At 42.6% G+C, this 13787-nt stretch overlaps 1 pseudogene; it reads right to left on the bottom strand.

Moving 5' to 3' along the window:
- The window catches only part of LOC121492027, a 332162-nt pseudogene that overhangs the window by 216367 nt on the left and 102008 nt on the right, over nucleotides 1–13787 (bottom strand).

Below are 13787 nucleotides of genomic sequence, written 5' to 3'. Positions count from 1 at the left end.
TATCTCATATCACTGTGACCTTTCTGAGTACCACCATCCTCCCCTCTGAGGGGAGTCCTTTCATGCAAAGCTTGTATCAGGGTAATAGTCTCAGACATAATTCTTTCCTTCAACCCCAAAGTTTCCAAATTCAGAGCATAAAAGGGAATATTGTTTCCCAGAGTTCTAGGAAGCTTCAGTACCAAAATGTTCTTCCTAAATTGAATTATAATCACTTGCACTTAAGAGAATGGGAGGGGGAGAGAGGGCTTGATGGAGGAGGTGACTGGGAGAGGTGAACAAGACATAATCAGGAGGCTGTGACATCAGGAATAAGAAGCTTTATTGTTACAGGGAAAGCAGCTTCATAACTGAACTCCAACTCCAAGTCCTCCAAAGATCTATGTCCAAGAGGGAATCAGGCTAGTGAATGTCATGGGTTAAACCTCTAGACCTCACAGTGGAATGGACATGGGCAGAAGAAGAGGAAAAGTCAAAGCATTTCAGATGCCCTTCCATACTCTTCTTCCAAATGGAGAGAAGTCTCGCCTGGGCGGGTCTTTGGCACATTGGCTCTTCCAGCGCTGTTCCTCAGTGCTCCTCATGGCCCAGGTCAGCAGCTGGAGCCCCCAGAGCAGCAGCCAGAGCCCCCAGAACTGTGGCAGCATCCAGAGCTCCCAGAAGAGCAACCAGAGCTTCCAGAGCTGTGGCAACAGCTGGAGCCACCAGAATGGCCACCACCACTGCCACAGCAGGCAGAGTTCTGGTGTCGGCGTCGAAGAGATCGGCGGGGCCTGTGATGACTCAGGCAGCAACCGCCACCCCCAGAGCTGCAGCAGCTGCTACCCCCAGAGCTGCAGCAGCCGCTACCCCCAGAGCTGGAGCCACAGCAGGAGATTGGAGATGGGGAGGGGGCTGGGCACTTAGGGGGGCATTTGGGTGGACATTTGGGAGGACACTTAGGAGTACCCTTGGGGGGGCACTTGGAGGGGCACTTGGGAGGGGGCTGGCATTGCTGCTGGCCTTGCTGGCAGGACATCTCAGCAGGAGCTGAATGAAGCTGAAAAATGAAATGGCATTTTAGATTCAGCCCAAGAAAACTTCCCTGCATTTAAAACTGAACTATGAATTCATCTTTATGATGATCAGATTTTTAAACCCAATCTCCCAAAATCAATTACAAGAAATATACAAAAGGTTTCAACCTAGGAACTCCATAAATTTAAATGAATTCTTTGTAGTTTCCCTTCGCCTACCTTTCACCCCACCCCTTCAGTAGAACCCTCCCAACCAAATCCTCTTTCCTCCTTGCCTTACTTAGGATTGTGCTCAGCCTGGGGTGCTTCGTGGGCTCAGTTAGTTAAATGTCCAAGTGTCTGACTCTTGATTTCAGCTCAGGGTAATTTTGGCTCAGGTCATGATCTCAGGATTGTGAGATCAAGCCCCATGTCAGGCTCTGCACTGGATGTGGAGCCTGCTTAAAAATTATTTCTCTCCCCAGGTGCCTGAGTAGCTCAGGTCATGATCCTAGGATCCTGGGATCGAGCCTCACTCCAAGTTCCCTACTCAGTGAGGAGTCTGTTTTCCCTGTGCCTCTCCCCTGGCTGTGTGCTCTCTCTCTCTTAACTTAAAAAAGTTTTTAAAAAATATTCTTTCTCTAAGATTTTCCCTCTCCCTCTGTATCTCCTTGCCCTCCTAAAAATAATTTGTTCTGATCAACGCCAAGAGTTCCTCCTGGCCCTTGAGATGTACTTTACCTGGTTCAGGCACTGGAGCAGATCACCTAGGATGCAGGTAGACTGAGGTGCTGTTAGAAGCTTCCACTTTTATACAGGTTCAGCTCTGACCTGGTATGAGGAGGTGTGGACCACGTGCGAGATGCTAACAGCATCTTTCACAAGGGGCGTGTGTAACTATCTTCCCTTCACCTCCCAGGGACCCAATTCCTCCCTCCATAAACATGTCAAGTATTACCTTGTCAGGAAGGTCCCCCGAGAATTGCAGAGCACTAGGATAGTGATAGTGCTTTATGAATTGCACACATTGCCTGTCAGCCTCACAGGCAGCTCTGCTATGCTTCCTATTTCCTGAGATGGGTCAGTGATGGGGTTCGAGACATCAGGGATGAAGAGAAGTCCTCTCTCTCTCTCTCTCTTTTTTTTTTTTTTTTTTGGTTTGGAAATGGAAGGAAAAATTCCCAAGATGGAAATCAATTGGCTCCTTTTAGAATGAGATTAGAGATCTAAAATCAAATGCCAGGCCCAAGCCAATGACTTAATGTGACTTTTTCATTCTTAGATGATGCCATAACCCAGGCTAAGAATGCTTGATATCTCTGTGGTGTTATTTTAGTCAGTTCTAATGCAGATGGTGTGGGTGGTTTGGCTTCTCTCCTTACCTGAACTTGACATACCAAGAGAACTCACAAATAGCACGGTTTCAGCACTAATGATCTCTTTTTTTTTGTTTGTTTTTTTTTTTACTAATGATCTCTTTGAAAGGGCAGAAGAAGTCTAGGAACAGCTTCTCTTTCCACATAGGGTCTTAAAGAAAGCATCTTTGGTCAGCCCAAGGTGAGTTAGCAAGGGCCAGGCGTATGCTGAGGGTGGAGCAGGGGACCTAGACTCATGGAAGTTGCCAGAAGCAAGGCACTAGTTCCAGTCATCCCTAAGAAAAGAGCACCCAACCTGGGAAGATCCTTTTTGTTTAAATGACCTTCAGATGAGGGTGGAGAAGGAAGAGCACACAGTTTTTATAAGCTTACCATGGAATCCACAGCATTTTCCCCCCTACAAACAATATACTGAGTACAAGTTAGATCCCTAGGAAAGTCATCAAACTCTAGCTGGAAAGGTAGCCAAAATATGGCAGGTTTACAATAAAAAGTGGAGGAGGAAATAAGAGAGGGGGAAATATACAACTCCTCAGCTTCTGTAGTGGGCGGATTACCTGCATTGAGAAGCATGTTGCTAAATTATAGCACAATTTCTGGAGAAAGACTCTGGCATTCGTTCCCAGCTTTGCAAACTCAGGCAACTTACTTAATCATGACTATGAAAAGGGGCTGAAACAAATCCTAGACCACTAAATAAGGAAATATAAAGTCTTAAAATCATGCCCAGGACTATTAGTTCAAAATGCTAGTTTGAAAAGAATCTAATCATTATGGATGATACTCTTACATCCATGAGAAATATCCTTTTAACTTCAAATGACTGATCTGCCAATTTTTGAATCCAAAATTATTTTTTGAGTATCAGAACTGAGCCCTAATATTTTCTTATAAAAAGATTCATGGTACTTACTTGCTACTGTGGGATGAGATTTTAAGAAAGTCTAATCATTATGAAAAAGATACAGATAGGAAGAATTTTTAAGAGTTTATTTATTTATTTATTTGACAGGGAGAGAAAGCCAGAGAGCACAAGCAGGGGAAACAGCAGAGGGAGCAGGAAAAGCAGGCTCACTGCTGAGCAGGGAGCTCGATGGGGGATCATCCCAGGACTCTAGGATCATGACCTGAGCCAAATGCAGACACTTAACCGACGAGCCACCCAGGTGCCCCGCAGATAAGAAGAATTTAAAATTCATTTATAATCACATCCTCTGGGCAGTCTTAATATTTTGCTATTTTCATTACTGCCTCCATTTGACTTTTTTCTGTTTTTTTTTTAACTGCATATGGCTTTTTAGTGATTTGTGTTTTGCTTTGACCTTACAAAGTCTTTATCATAGTACTATCTGTAAGAGTTTATCGTACTAACTTTTCTCTTAAGATGTAAACATAAACGTTTCCCCTGTTGCTATTCATCATTTGTAAGCATTATTTCTGGTAGCCATAGAACATTTTGCATCTAGTAGCCAATGAACCCTTTTATAAGTGGTCAAGAGCATGAGTGGAAGAAACAGTCTATTGTTTGAATGAATCTCAACTCCCTACTTACCAGTTGTATGGTTTTGGACACATCACATTTTTACCTCTGTCTCACTATCTTCATCTGTGATATGAGGAAAGTAATAGTGTTTATCTTATAAGATCCTTTGCAGATTAAATGAGTTAACATCCACAAAATTCTTGGAATAGTGCCTGGTGCATAGTAAGCACTTAATGAATTTTAAAAGTGAAATGTGACACTGTCCCACTTCCAAATGGCAGCAAAGGGTGGCAGTCGTGTTTAAATAAAGCCCACCAGGTGGGGAGCCAGGGAGCTTGTTTTGGTTGTTAAAGCTCTGTTCATCAGAGCATCCACCTCTTCCCTCCTCACTGAGAACTATAGGAAAAGATACATATCACAGGCTCTGAATTTCTGGAAAAAGAAACCCAACATAAGTTAAAGAAATTGCCCATTTAATACATGGGTATGATGAATTTGAAGGGAACAATGTCCATACCTCTTACTTATAATTCCTTGTGATCACCTAGCTGACACACAATAAGGTCTTTGACTGCAGGAACCCCTAAGAAATCCAGTTTAATGTTTTGTAGGCAGCAGACACTCAATTTTCATTCCTTGTTCAGTTGAGTTTGCTATTCAACAAGAAGGATGGGTGCCTCCAACGGATCAACATTGAGATTTTCATTGATAAATCCCAGACATTTCATGGAATGATAGAACAGATGTATAAAGGACCTCATTCAGACACAGTGGTTCTCAATTTCAATGAGGTATGGGCACTAACAGTCTCCAAAACTTCACTGGGTGGTTCTAATGTGCAATGGGATGAGAATCACTGATTTTGATCATGCTCCTTATTTTACAGATGAGGAAACAAAGGTTCAGAGATGAGAAGAGTCTTGTACCAAATCACACAAAAACTCAGAGGTAGAGCTGAAATTCAGATCCTGCTATCAGACCTCTATCACAGCACCCTGCCTTTTGTATATTTTATTTCTTCTTGTGATTTTTTTCTAGCAAGTTTTATATTACATAATTTGCTTGTTAAACATGGCTATTGAAGTTGGGGTAAAAATCATAAGAAACATGGTGAATCTTTGTCTGAATTTCATGTTTAGAAAAGCTGGAAGTAATCTTTACTGCTATTCCTTTCAGTAACCAGAAATTGAGTACCTACATCTGAAAGGCAGTGTCTGGCATTACAAGGGGTGGGCTAGCTGGTGGGCCTCAAGAACCCTCCCTGGGTCAGTATGACTGATGACATTTCCTTGGGCCAGAAATCCTACTTTGTCCAGCCTCTGAGTTTACCAATCCTGGCAATGCTGAGTCACTGCAATTAATTCCCAAGAGACTGATGACATTAATTGACAAAGAAACACGTGAGTGTTAAATATTGGCCTGATGGATATATTCTCTTCCTGTAGGAAAACTCCTCAGAGAAGTTGAGTCATAGTCTGGAGGTTCTTGGTGAGGTGACATTGCATAATGGTCTCAGGTTTTGATGGTGAACAAAATGAGATGTGCCCATCAGGTCCTCTGAATACCTTCCAGCCTGAGTAGTCCTAAAAACATCTACTGCCTGCCCTTCCTCTGCACTTCTTTGTAGATCAACCCTTTCACTGCCAGACCTTACCGCCTCTTTAGGGGGCTTCTGCTGAGTAGTGCTCCCATTCATTCCATGCTGATTTTGGAATTTAATATTGGAATGGTAATTTCATTATTTGTCTTCTTTTCATTACTCACTATTGCCCTGATGCACACTCACTATTGCCCATAATGACTCGCCCTTCAAAGATGGCCATGTCCCTATCCCCAGAGCCCAGGAATAGGTTACCATAAACAGCAAAAAAGACTTTGCATATGTGATTAGATTAAGGATTTTGAGCCGGGAAAATTATCTTGGATTATCCAGGTAGGCCCAATGTAATCTAAGGGTACTTTAAAGAGGGAGGCAAGATGGTCAATGTTAGAGAAAGGAGATGTGACAACTGAAGCAGAGGTTGGAGTTATGTGCTTTGAAAATGACCATGAGCTAAGAAGTTTGGGAAACTTCTAGAAGCTTAGAAACAGTAAGGAAATAGGCTCTTCCTTAGACCCTCTAGAAGGTACGTAGTTTTGCCAACACCTTAATCTTAGCCTGGTAAGACCCATGCTGGACTTCTGACCACAGAAAAGAATAAATTTGGGTAATTTTAAGCTACTAAGTTTATGGTAATTTGTTACAGCAGCAATGAGAAACTAATACACACAGCTAGATTTTAAAAATAGCTTCAAGTTTCACAACATAGTTTACTTAAAACGAAATCAACTTTATTAGTTATTTCCACTGATATTTGGAATTAAAGGTTCACATCTCTGAGTTTGACAGGATATTTTTGGCCAAGAGGAAAACTCAGTAAACGCACAACAGAAAATTCTCAAAGATAAACAAAGATATTGCCTGGGTTTATGTCCCAGCTCTGCCATTTACTAGCTGTGTGCGTGAATCTGCATACTTGTCCATAAAATGAGGATAATAACAATGTCCATCTCATAGGGTTGTATGAAGAGACCTTGAGATAATGTTTATGAAGTCATTAGCCCTGGACATGGCATGTAGAGAGTGCCCAGTAACTGTTAGCCCTTCTAATTCTTTTCATTATTGCTGCTGTCCCCAGCAATAGTAATTAACAATCAGTGGAAACCCAGAGATGTCAGGATTTTTGGTAGGGCATTCCCAGGCCCCTCTTTCAGCCTGTCAGCTCCCAGCTACCTATTTCCTAGATTGGGGCTTGACAAATTCCATAGAGTAGGAGTGGACAAATTGCCACCACTTTGGGCCTATTTGAATTGTCAGGATAGTTTTTGTATCTCTTTTCAGGAAAGAAAAGGAGATGGGGCTTCTTATACTTTCACCATGGAAAGCATTTTCCTGTTTATATGGTGTTTTGGCATTCATGTTTTTATTTGAATCTTCACAACAGTCCTACTGGGTAGAATAGAGGGTTGGGTTGTTACCCCTGTCATTCAAAGAGAGATTCAATGCCCAGAGAAACCAAGCAATTTGTCTAAGGTCACAGATGAGAGAAGATGCCAGCTTCAACTTCAGCTCTTTGGGCTCTAGATTCAATGCTAGTTCCCTAAATCAGAGTGCCCTTTAGTCCAGTTTCTGCATGTCCTATCTGGGAAATGGGGGAAAGGCATAGAGTCCCAGGGGATTCAAATTTAAAAATGATATTGGGCAAACTGGATAACCACATCCAGAAAAGTGAAATTGGGCACTTCTCTTACTCCACTCACAAAAAAATCATCTCAGGATGGATTAATACCATCCATAAACAGAAGGTCTAATACCATAAAACTCTACAGTAAAAACATAAGGAAGAAACTTTCCTTGACATTGGTCTTGACAAGATTTTTTTGGCTCTGACACCAAAAGCACCAGCAACAAAAACAAAAATCAACAAGTGGAAATACATCAAACTAAAAAGTTTCTGCACAGCAAGAGAACAGTCAACAAAATGGAAAGCCAACCTATGAAATAGGAGAAAATGCTTGCAAACCATATATTGAATAAGGGACTAATATCCAAAATATATATTTTTAAAAATTCATAAAACTCAATAACAAAAATATCCAATTTTTAAAATGGACTGAGGAACTGAATAGACATTTTTCCAAAGAAAACATCCAAATGGCCAATAGGTACTTGAAAAGATGCTCAACATCAGAGAAATGTAAATAAAAACCACAGTGAGATATTATCTCACACCTCTTAGAAGGGCTATCATGCAGAAGAGAAGACAGAACAAGTGTTGGTGAGAATGTAGAGAAAAAGGGAATCTGTGCACTGCTGGTGGGAATGTAAACTGGTTACGCCACTTTGGAAAATAGTACAGAGGTTCCTCAAACATTAAAACTAAAATTCCATACCATCCAGCAATCCCACTTCGAGGTATATAGATAAAGGAAATGAAAATAGGATAGCAAAAAAAATGTCTGCACTCCCATGTTTATTGCAACATTACCCAGATTTGCCAAGATAAGGAAACAGCCTAATTGTCCACCAACAGATGAATGAATGAAGAAAATGTAATACACACACACAGGAATATTATTCAGTCATAACAAAGAAGGAAATCCCGCCTTTTGTGACAACATGGATGAAGCTTGAGGATATTATGCTAAATGAGATGTCATACAGAGAAAGACAAATATTGTATGACATCACTTATATATGTAATCTAAAAAAGCCCAACTCATAGCAACAGAAAGTAGAATGGTGGTTACCAGAGGCTGGAGGTGGGGAAATTGAGGAGATTCTGATAAAAGGTTCAAACTTAAAACTAGAAACTGAATAATCCTGGAGCTCTAATGCACAGCATAGTGATATAATCAACAATACTATATTATATACTTTAATGTTGCTAAGAGAGATGAGTTCTTAAATATTTCAACACACAAAAAAATGATAATTACGTGAGGTGATAGAGGTGTTACCTAACACTATGGTGTTAGTATTATAATACATATACGTAGCATATCAACACGTTGTATACCTTTTTTTAAGTAATAAATTTATTTTTATTGGTGATCAATTTGCCAACATACAGAATAACATCCAGTGCTCATCCCGTCAAGTGCCCCCCTCAGTGCCCGTCACCCATTCACCCCCAACCCCCGCCCTCCTCCCCTTCCACCACCCTTAGTTCGTTTCCCAGAGTTAGGAGTCTTTATGTTCTGTCTCCCTTTCTGATATTTCCTACCCACTTCTTCCCCCTTCCCTTCTATTCCCTTTCACAATTATTTATATTCCCCAAATGAATGAGACCATATAATGTTTGTCCTTCTCTGATTGACTTATTTCACTCAGCATAATACCCTCCAGTTCCATCCACATTGAAGCAAATGGTGGGTATTTGTCATTTCTAATGGCTGAGGAATATTCCATTGTATACATAAACCACATCTTCTTTATCCATCATCTTTCGATGGACATCGAGGCTCCTTCCACAGTTTGGCTATTGTGGACATTGCTGCTAGAAACATCGGGGTGCAGGTGTCCCGGCGTTTCATTGCATCTGTATCTTTGGGGTAAATCCCCAGCAGTGCAATTGCTGGGTCGTAGGGCAGGTCTATTTTTAACTCTTTGAGGAACCTCCACACAGTTTTCCAGAGTGGCTGCACCAGTTCACATTCCCAGCAACAGTGTAAGTGGGTTCCCTTTTCTCCGCATCCTCTCCAACATTTGTTGTTCCCTGCCTTGTTAATTCTCCCCATTCTCACTGGTGTGAGGTGGTATCTCATTGTGGTTTTGATTTGTATTTCCCTGATGGCAAGTGATGCGGAGCATTTTCTCATGTGCATGTTGGCCATGTCCATGTCTTCCTCTGTGAGATTTCTCTTCATGTCTTTTGCCCATTTCATGATTGGATTGTTTGTTTTTTGCTGTTGAGTTTAATAAGTTCTTTAGAGATCTTGGAAACTAGCCCTTTATCTGATAGGTCATTTGCAAATATCTTCTCCCATTCTGTAGGTTGTCTTTTAGTTTTGTTGACTGTATCCTTTGCTGTGCGAAAGCTTCTTATCTTGATGAAGTCCCAATAGTTCATTTTTGCTTTTGTTTCTTTTGTCTTCGTGGATGTATCTTGCAAGAAGTTACTGTGGCCGAGTTCAAAAAGGGTGTTTCCTGTGTTGTCCTCTAGGATTTTGATGGAATCTTGTCTCACATTTAGATCTTTCATCCATTTTGAGTTTATCTTTAACACGTTTTATACCTTAAACGAACAGTGTTATAGTCAATTATATCTCAACTGAAAAATGCACGTAAGCAAACCATAAATACTCTTCTGAAAAGATAGTGCAATATGGCCTTAAAATGGGGTTTTCTTTTTGCCCCACATGATTGGAATGCTGGCTGGAATTGCTCTATAGCCATTCTGTTCTCAAGTCATGGAGCAATCTTCTTGCCTGCCTGGACACCACCACTTCTAAGAAATGAATATGAGAGTCATGGGTGAAGGCAGGAACACCAGGACTGACTCACTGAGCTGCAGCAGCAAGGGGCCCCCAGGTATCTGTAGCACTTCCTGAAAGAGCCTCACCCCAAGGCCCTGTGACAGCCTTGCTCTGCCTGCCCTTGAATTCCTGTTGGGTGGGATGCTGATGCCTGCTGGGGCTCTTGGCCAGGTGGGGTGTTATCTCCTCAACTGGGAGCATTTCCATAGCTGGAGCCTGGGGGCAGGGATGCTGTGGGAGCCTCAGGAGTGAGTAACCAGAGAAAGGAGGACTCCTTCTCTTGGGAAGTAAGTACATTTCTGGGGTGGGAACTCAGAGGAGTAAAAATAGCCAAGGAGGCTCCCGGAAGCACAAGTGCTGAGGCACCTTGTTTTCCCAAGGGAGATGCTGGAAGCTGAGAGCTCAGGTGAGCTGAGCAGACAGCAGGGAGGGGTTGGCTGCAGAGTACAGACACTTGTCACACTGAGCAGAGGTGCCTCCATCTGCGGGGGTGCTGGGCTTTCCCTCACAGCTGTGCAATCACCCGTGTTGACCATCATCAGTAGATGTTTTTAGCAGGACATTTTTTTTAGTCCCCCAGCTTAAAATGATGACCTAAAGAGATCTGGCCCTGTGCTAAGCAGTGGAGAAACATAAAAGACAAGCCACCATCACTGCCCCCTCAGAGTTGTCAGTCCTGTGGGGGAGACAAATATCCCAAACAACTAAAATAGGAGCGGGCTTTGATGAATATAGACCAAAGCATAAGTAAAGATGACTAGATAAGAAAAAGTTACAGCAGCATAAGCAATACATTGATTCCATTTACCTAAGTCTCTCTGAATATAAGTGTATTTTTATATATAATACATGTAAATAAACAGGAAAAAAGTCTGACTGGATCTGTATTAAAATGTTAAAGAATTTACTTCTAGGTGAGGAATCGTGAGCATTTCCTTTTTCCTTTTGCTTATGTACATTTTCTAATTTTCCTGCAATGAATGCACTTGACTTGGATGATAACATTTTTAACAACACAGAAAGTATCAGAGGCTTCACAAAAGTAGCATTTGATGCATTTATTCAATTTGCAGATGTTTTGAATAGGGAGAAAGCTACACACAGGCTCATTACTCCTGGGCCTTGAACTCTGCCCTCACTTCTCCATCTGCAGCTCAGTGCCCCCTTCCTTGGCTATCTTATCTCTAAGTAGCCCTCTCTGTCAGACTCACTCCCTTGGATCTTTAACACCCTGTGCAGCATTGCTCTGATCCCTATGTATGGACTCATTTGAAGCCAGAACTATATGCTAACTTTCTGTTGAATGCCAAAATCTGGGAAAACATGGGTTCCCTAGGCGGTATACTGGATGAAGCCAATTAGAGGGAAGAAGACATCATGGCTCAGACAAGAGGAGCCCAAAGGACTTCCTGGTCTCCAGCCCTTGACCCCAGCTAGGCACTGAGGATGTGAGTCCCACTCACCACCCAGGGGCTCCTTGCCTCCACGACTTAGCACACAGAAGGCATCCAATGCTTATTGAATTAAAATGACTGCTTATTGAGTTAAAATGACTGGCCAATTCTGTATGTTGGCAAATTGAACACCAATAAAAAATAAATTTATTATTAAAAAAATTAAAAAAAATAAAATGACTGGCCAAGGCAGACATTGTACCGATGGTCAGGAAAAAAGAATTCTTTCCATCCAAAGACATCATCTTCCCTCTTGAGATCTCAAAGTTCAATTATGTTTATGTCCACAGCCTGAAAAATTTTAATTTAACTTTGTAAACCTGGGGTCTGGCTCCAGATTGGGTACCTGGTTAACTATAGTAAGTAGGGAAGGAAGAGAGAAAAAGAGAGAAGGAAAGAGGGGGAGAGGAGGGGAAAAAAAAGAAGAAAGGAAGGAAAGAGAGAAATGAACAAAGATGGGAGATGAATGACAAACATAATTCTCTCTTCCCCACCACATGTCATTCTACTTCAAGTAGTAGTGATTCTGTTGCCAAATAAAATAACAACAACAACAACAACAACAACAACATATAGAAAGTGAATCTCACTTGTAACAAAGTGGAAAGATGCCCATATATCCTGGCAATCCAGATCTGAGATTATAGCCTGGATCTGGCCTCCTCCCCTGTCCTCCTCCAATACATTCTCTGGCCACCCATGCCCAGCGCAGCTCTGGATTCTCCAGGCCCTAAGTGCCAAGCTTTCCCAGTCATGCTCCAGGCTCTGGCAGACGGGGAGCATGACTGAATCATTGTATAGGAGTCTGAACAAGTAACCAGATGCCTGAAGTCTCTAGCTTAGTGACCAAATAACAAAGAATTCCCTACTTCTTTTGTACCAGCCTCTTCCATCCAATCCAAAGAGTGATCTAGGAATATGATTGTCTCTGTCCCAGAATTAAGATTGTTCCACCCAGGGAGTTCAGTATCCAGAAACTGTTCCTACTTCTCCCCTGCCATGCCCCCCTCCGCTCATTCTCTGTTCCCATTACATCTGCTTCAATACCCACAAGCCCTCCCACTCTATTAAATGTTCTTCTTATAAAGACCCCCCCTTGCTGCAAGATGAAGGCCCCTCCCTCCTTTCAACTCCTGTACTATATTCCCAACTCCCCCAACCCCAGTGACAAAAAGTGTGGCCCATAGCTGACAGCAATTGATGTGCACAAAGCCCTACCATCACCACCTCTCCACAGGCCCCTTCCAGTCCCTGAGAAAATGACCCCAAGACCCAAGGCTGCAAGTCATCCTAGCTTCTCCCTCTTTCTCCTCCTTGTGCAATGATGCACCATGTTTCCTTCTCTCAGCTCCACTGCCTCCTTTCCTTAGACCCTCCTCTTCTTGCTAAAATGTAAATTTGAGCCTATTTAAAACTTACAATGGCTCTCTATTATCCCCAAGGGAAAATATCCAAGTCCCTCCAAATGCTGCCTAAGTTCTTCATATTTTAACAGCTTCTCCTTCCCCAGGCTTGTCTCTCCTTCACTATATGAACACTGCAACCACACCAAATTATTATCATTCCTGAATGCACCCGAATGCACCCTCAGATTAGAACACCTTTTCTCCCCAACATGCTTCCAAGCATTGTCCTCTGAGAAGCCTGCCCCATCACTAACAGGGCCAGACCACTGTCTTCCTGAAATGGAGCACCTCTTTGACAGAGCACCTGTCATGGCTCATGTTCATGATTGGCCTCCCCTCTTGGATGCTGAGCACTTCCACCTTAGGGTCTAGGTGTCCCCTCCATGATCCTGGAGAGTTTCACAGAGGCTGGCACATAATAAATACTCAGACTTCCTGACACTCTTATCACTGCTTCTATACTGAGAGCTACTTGGAGGCAGGTGCTTCACATTACCCATCACTGTGTGTCCTCAAGGCCTACTGCAGAGCTCATAGCATTCAGCAAATACTTATTGGATGAAGAATTGAGGAATGGAAGAATCAGAGCTTGTTGTCATTGTCAGGGAGGGAGGAGGCCCAGGCCAGTGTAGTCAACTGCAGGGCACCTTCTGACCTTGACTCAGCCTGATTCAGTTGGAAACTGTGACTGCAGTCACTTCTGTTCAGCATGTTGCTGTGGTCTCCCTGTGAGGCCAGACAAACAGAAGACTCTAAACACTGAAACTTCCAGGTCACTTCTAGACAAATGGAGGGATGTTAGGTCCTGCTTGAGTTATTTTAGACACTAGGAATCACTGGAGTCTGTCAGAGATCTGGCCAATCCCTCTTTGTTCAGAGTCAGGGCCAGGGCTCCAGCCACAGAGCCCCATGCACTTTCTGGCTCCACTATCAAAATAGCCTAATTCACTGGGTATGCCTCAATCAAGGGTGGACCTGGTGAGGCATAACATGAGAACAAAGTCATGCAGTGCCTAACAGAGTGTCCACTCAACTGCCAATTACCTAGCTGAATG

Source organism: Vulpes lagopus, chromosome 5 (genome assembly GCF_018345385.1).
Source record: "Vulpes lagopus strain Blue_001 chromosome 5, ASM1834538v1, whole genome shotgun sequence".
Classification (NCBI taxonomy): Eukaryota; Metazoa; Chordata; class Mammalia; order Carnivora; family Canidae; genus Vulpes; species Vulpes lagopus.
This window is presented reverse-complemented; position numbering and strand designations above follow the sequence as displayed.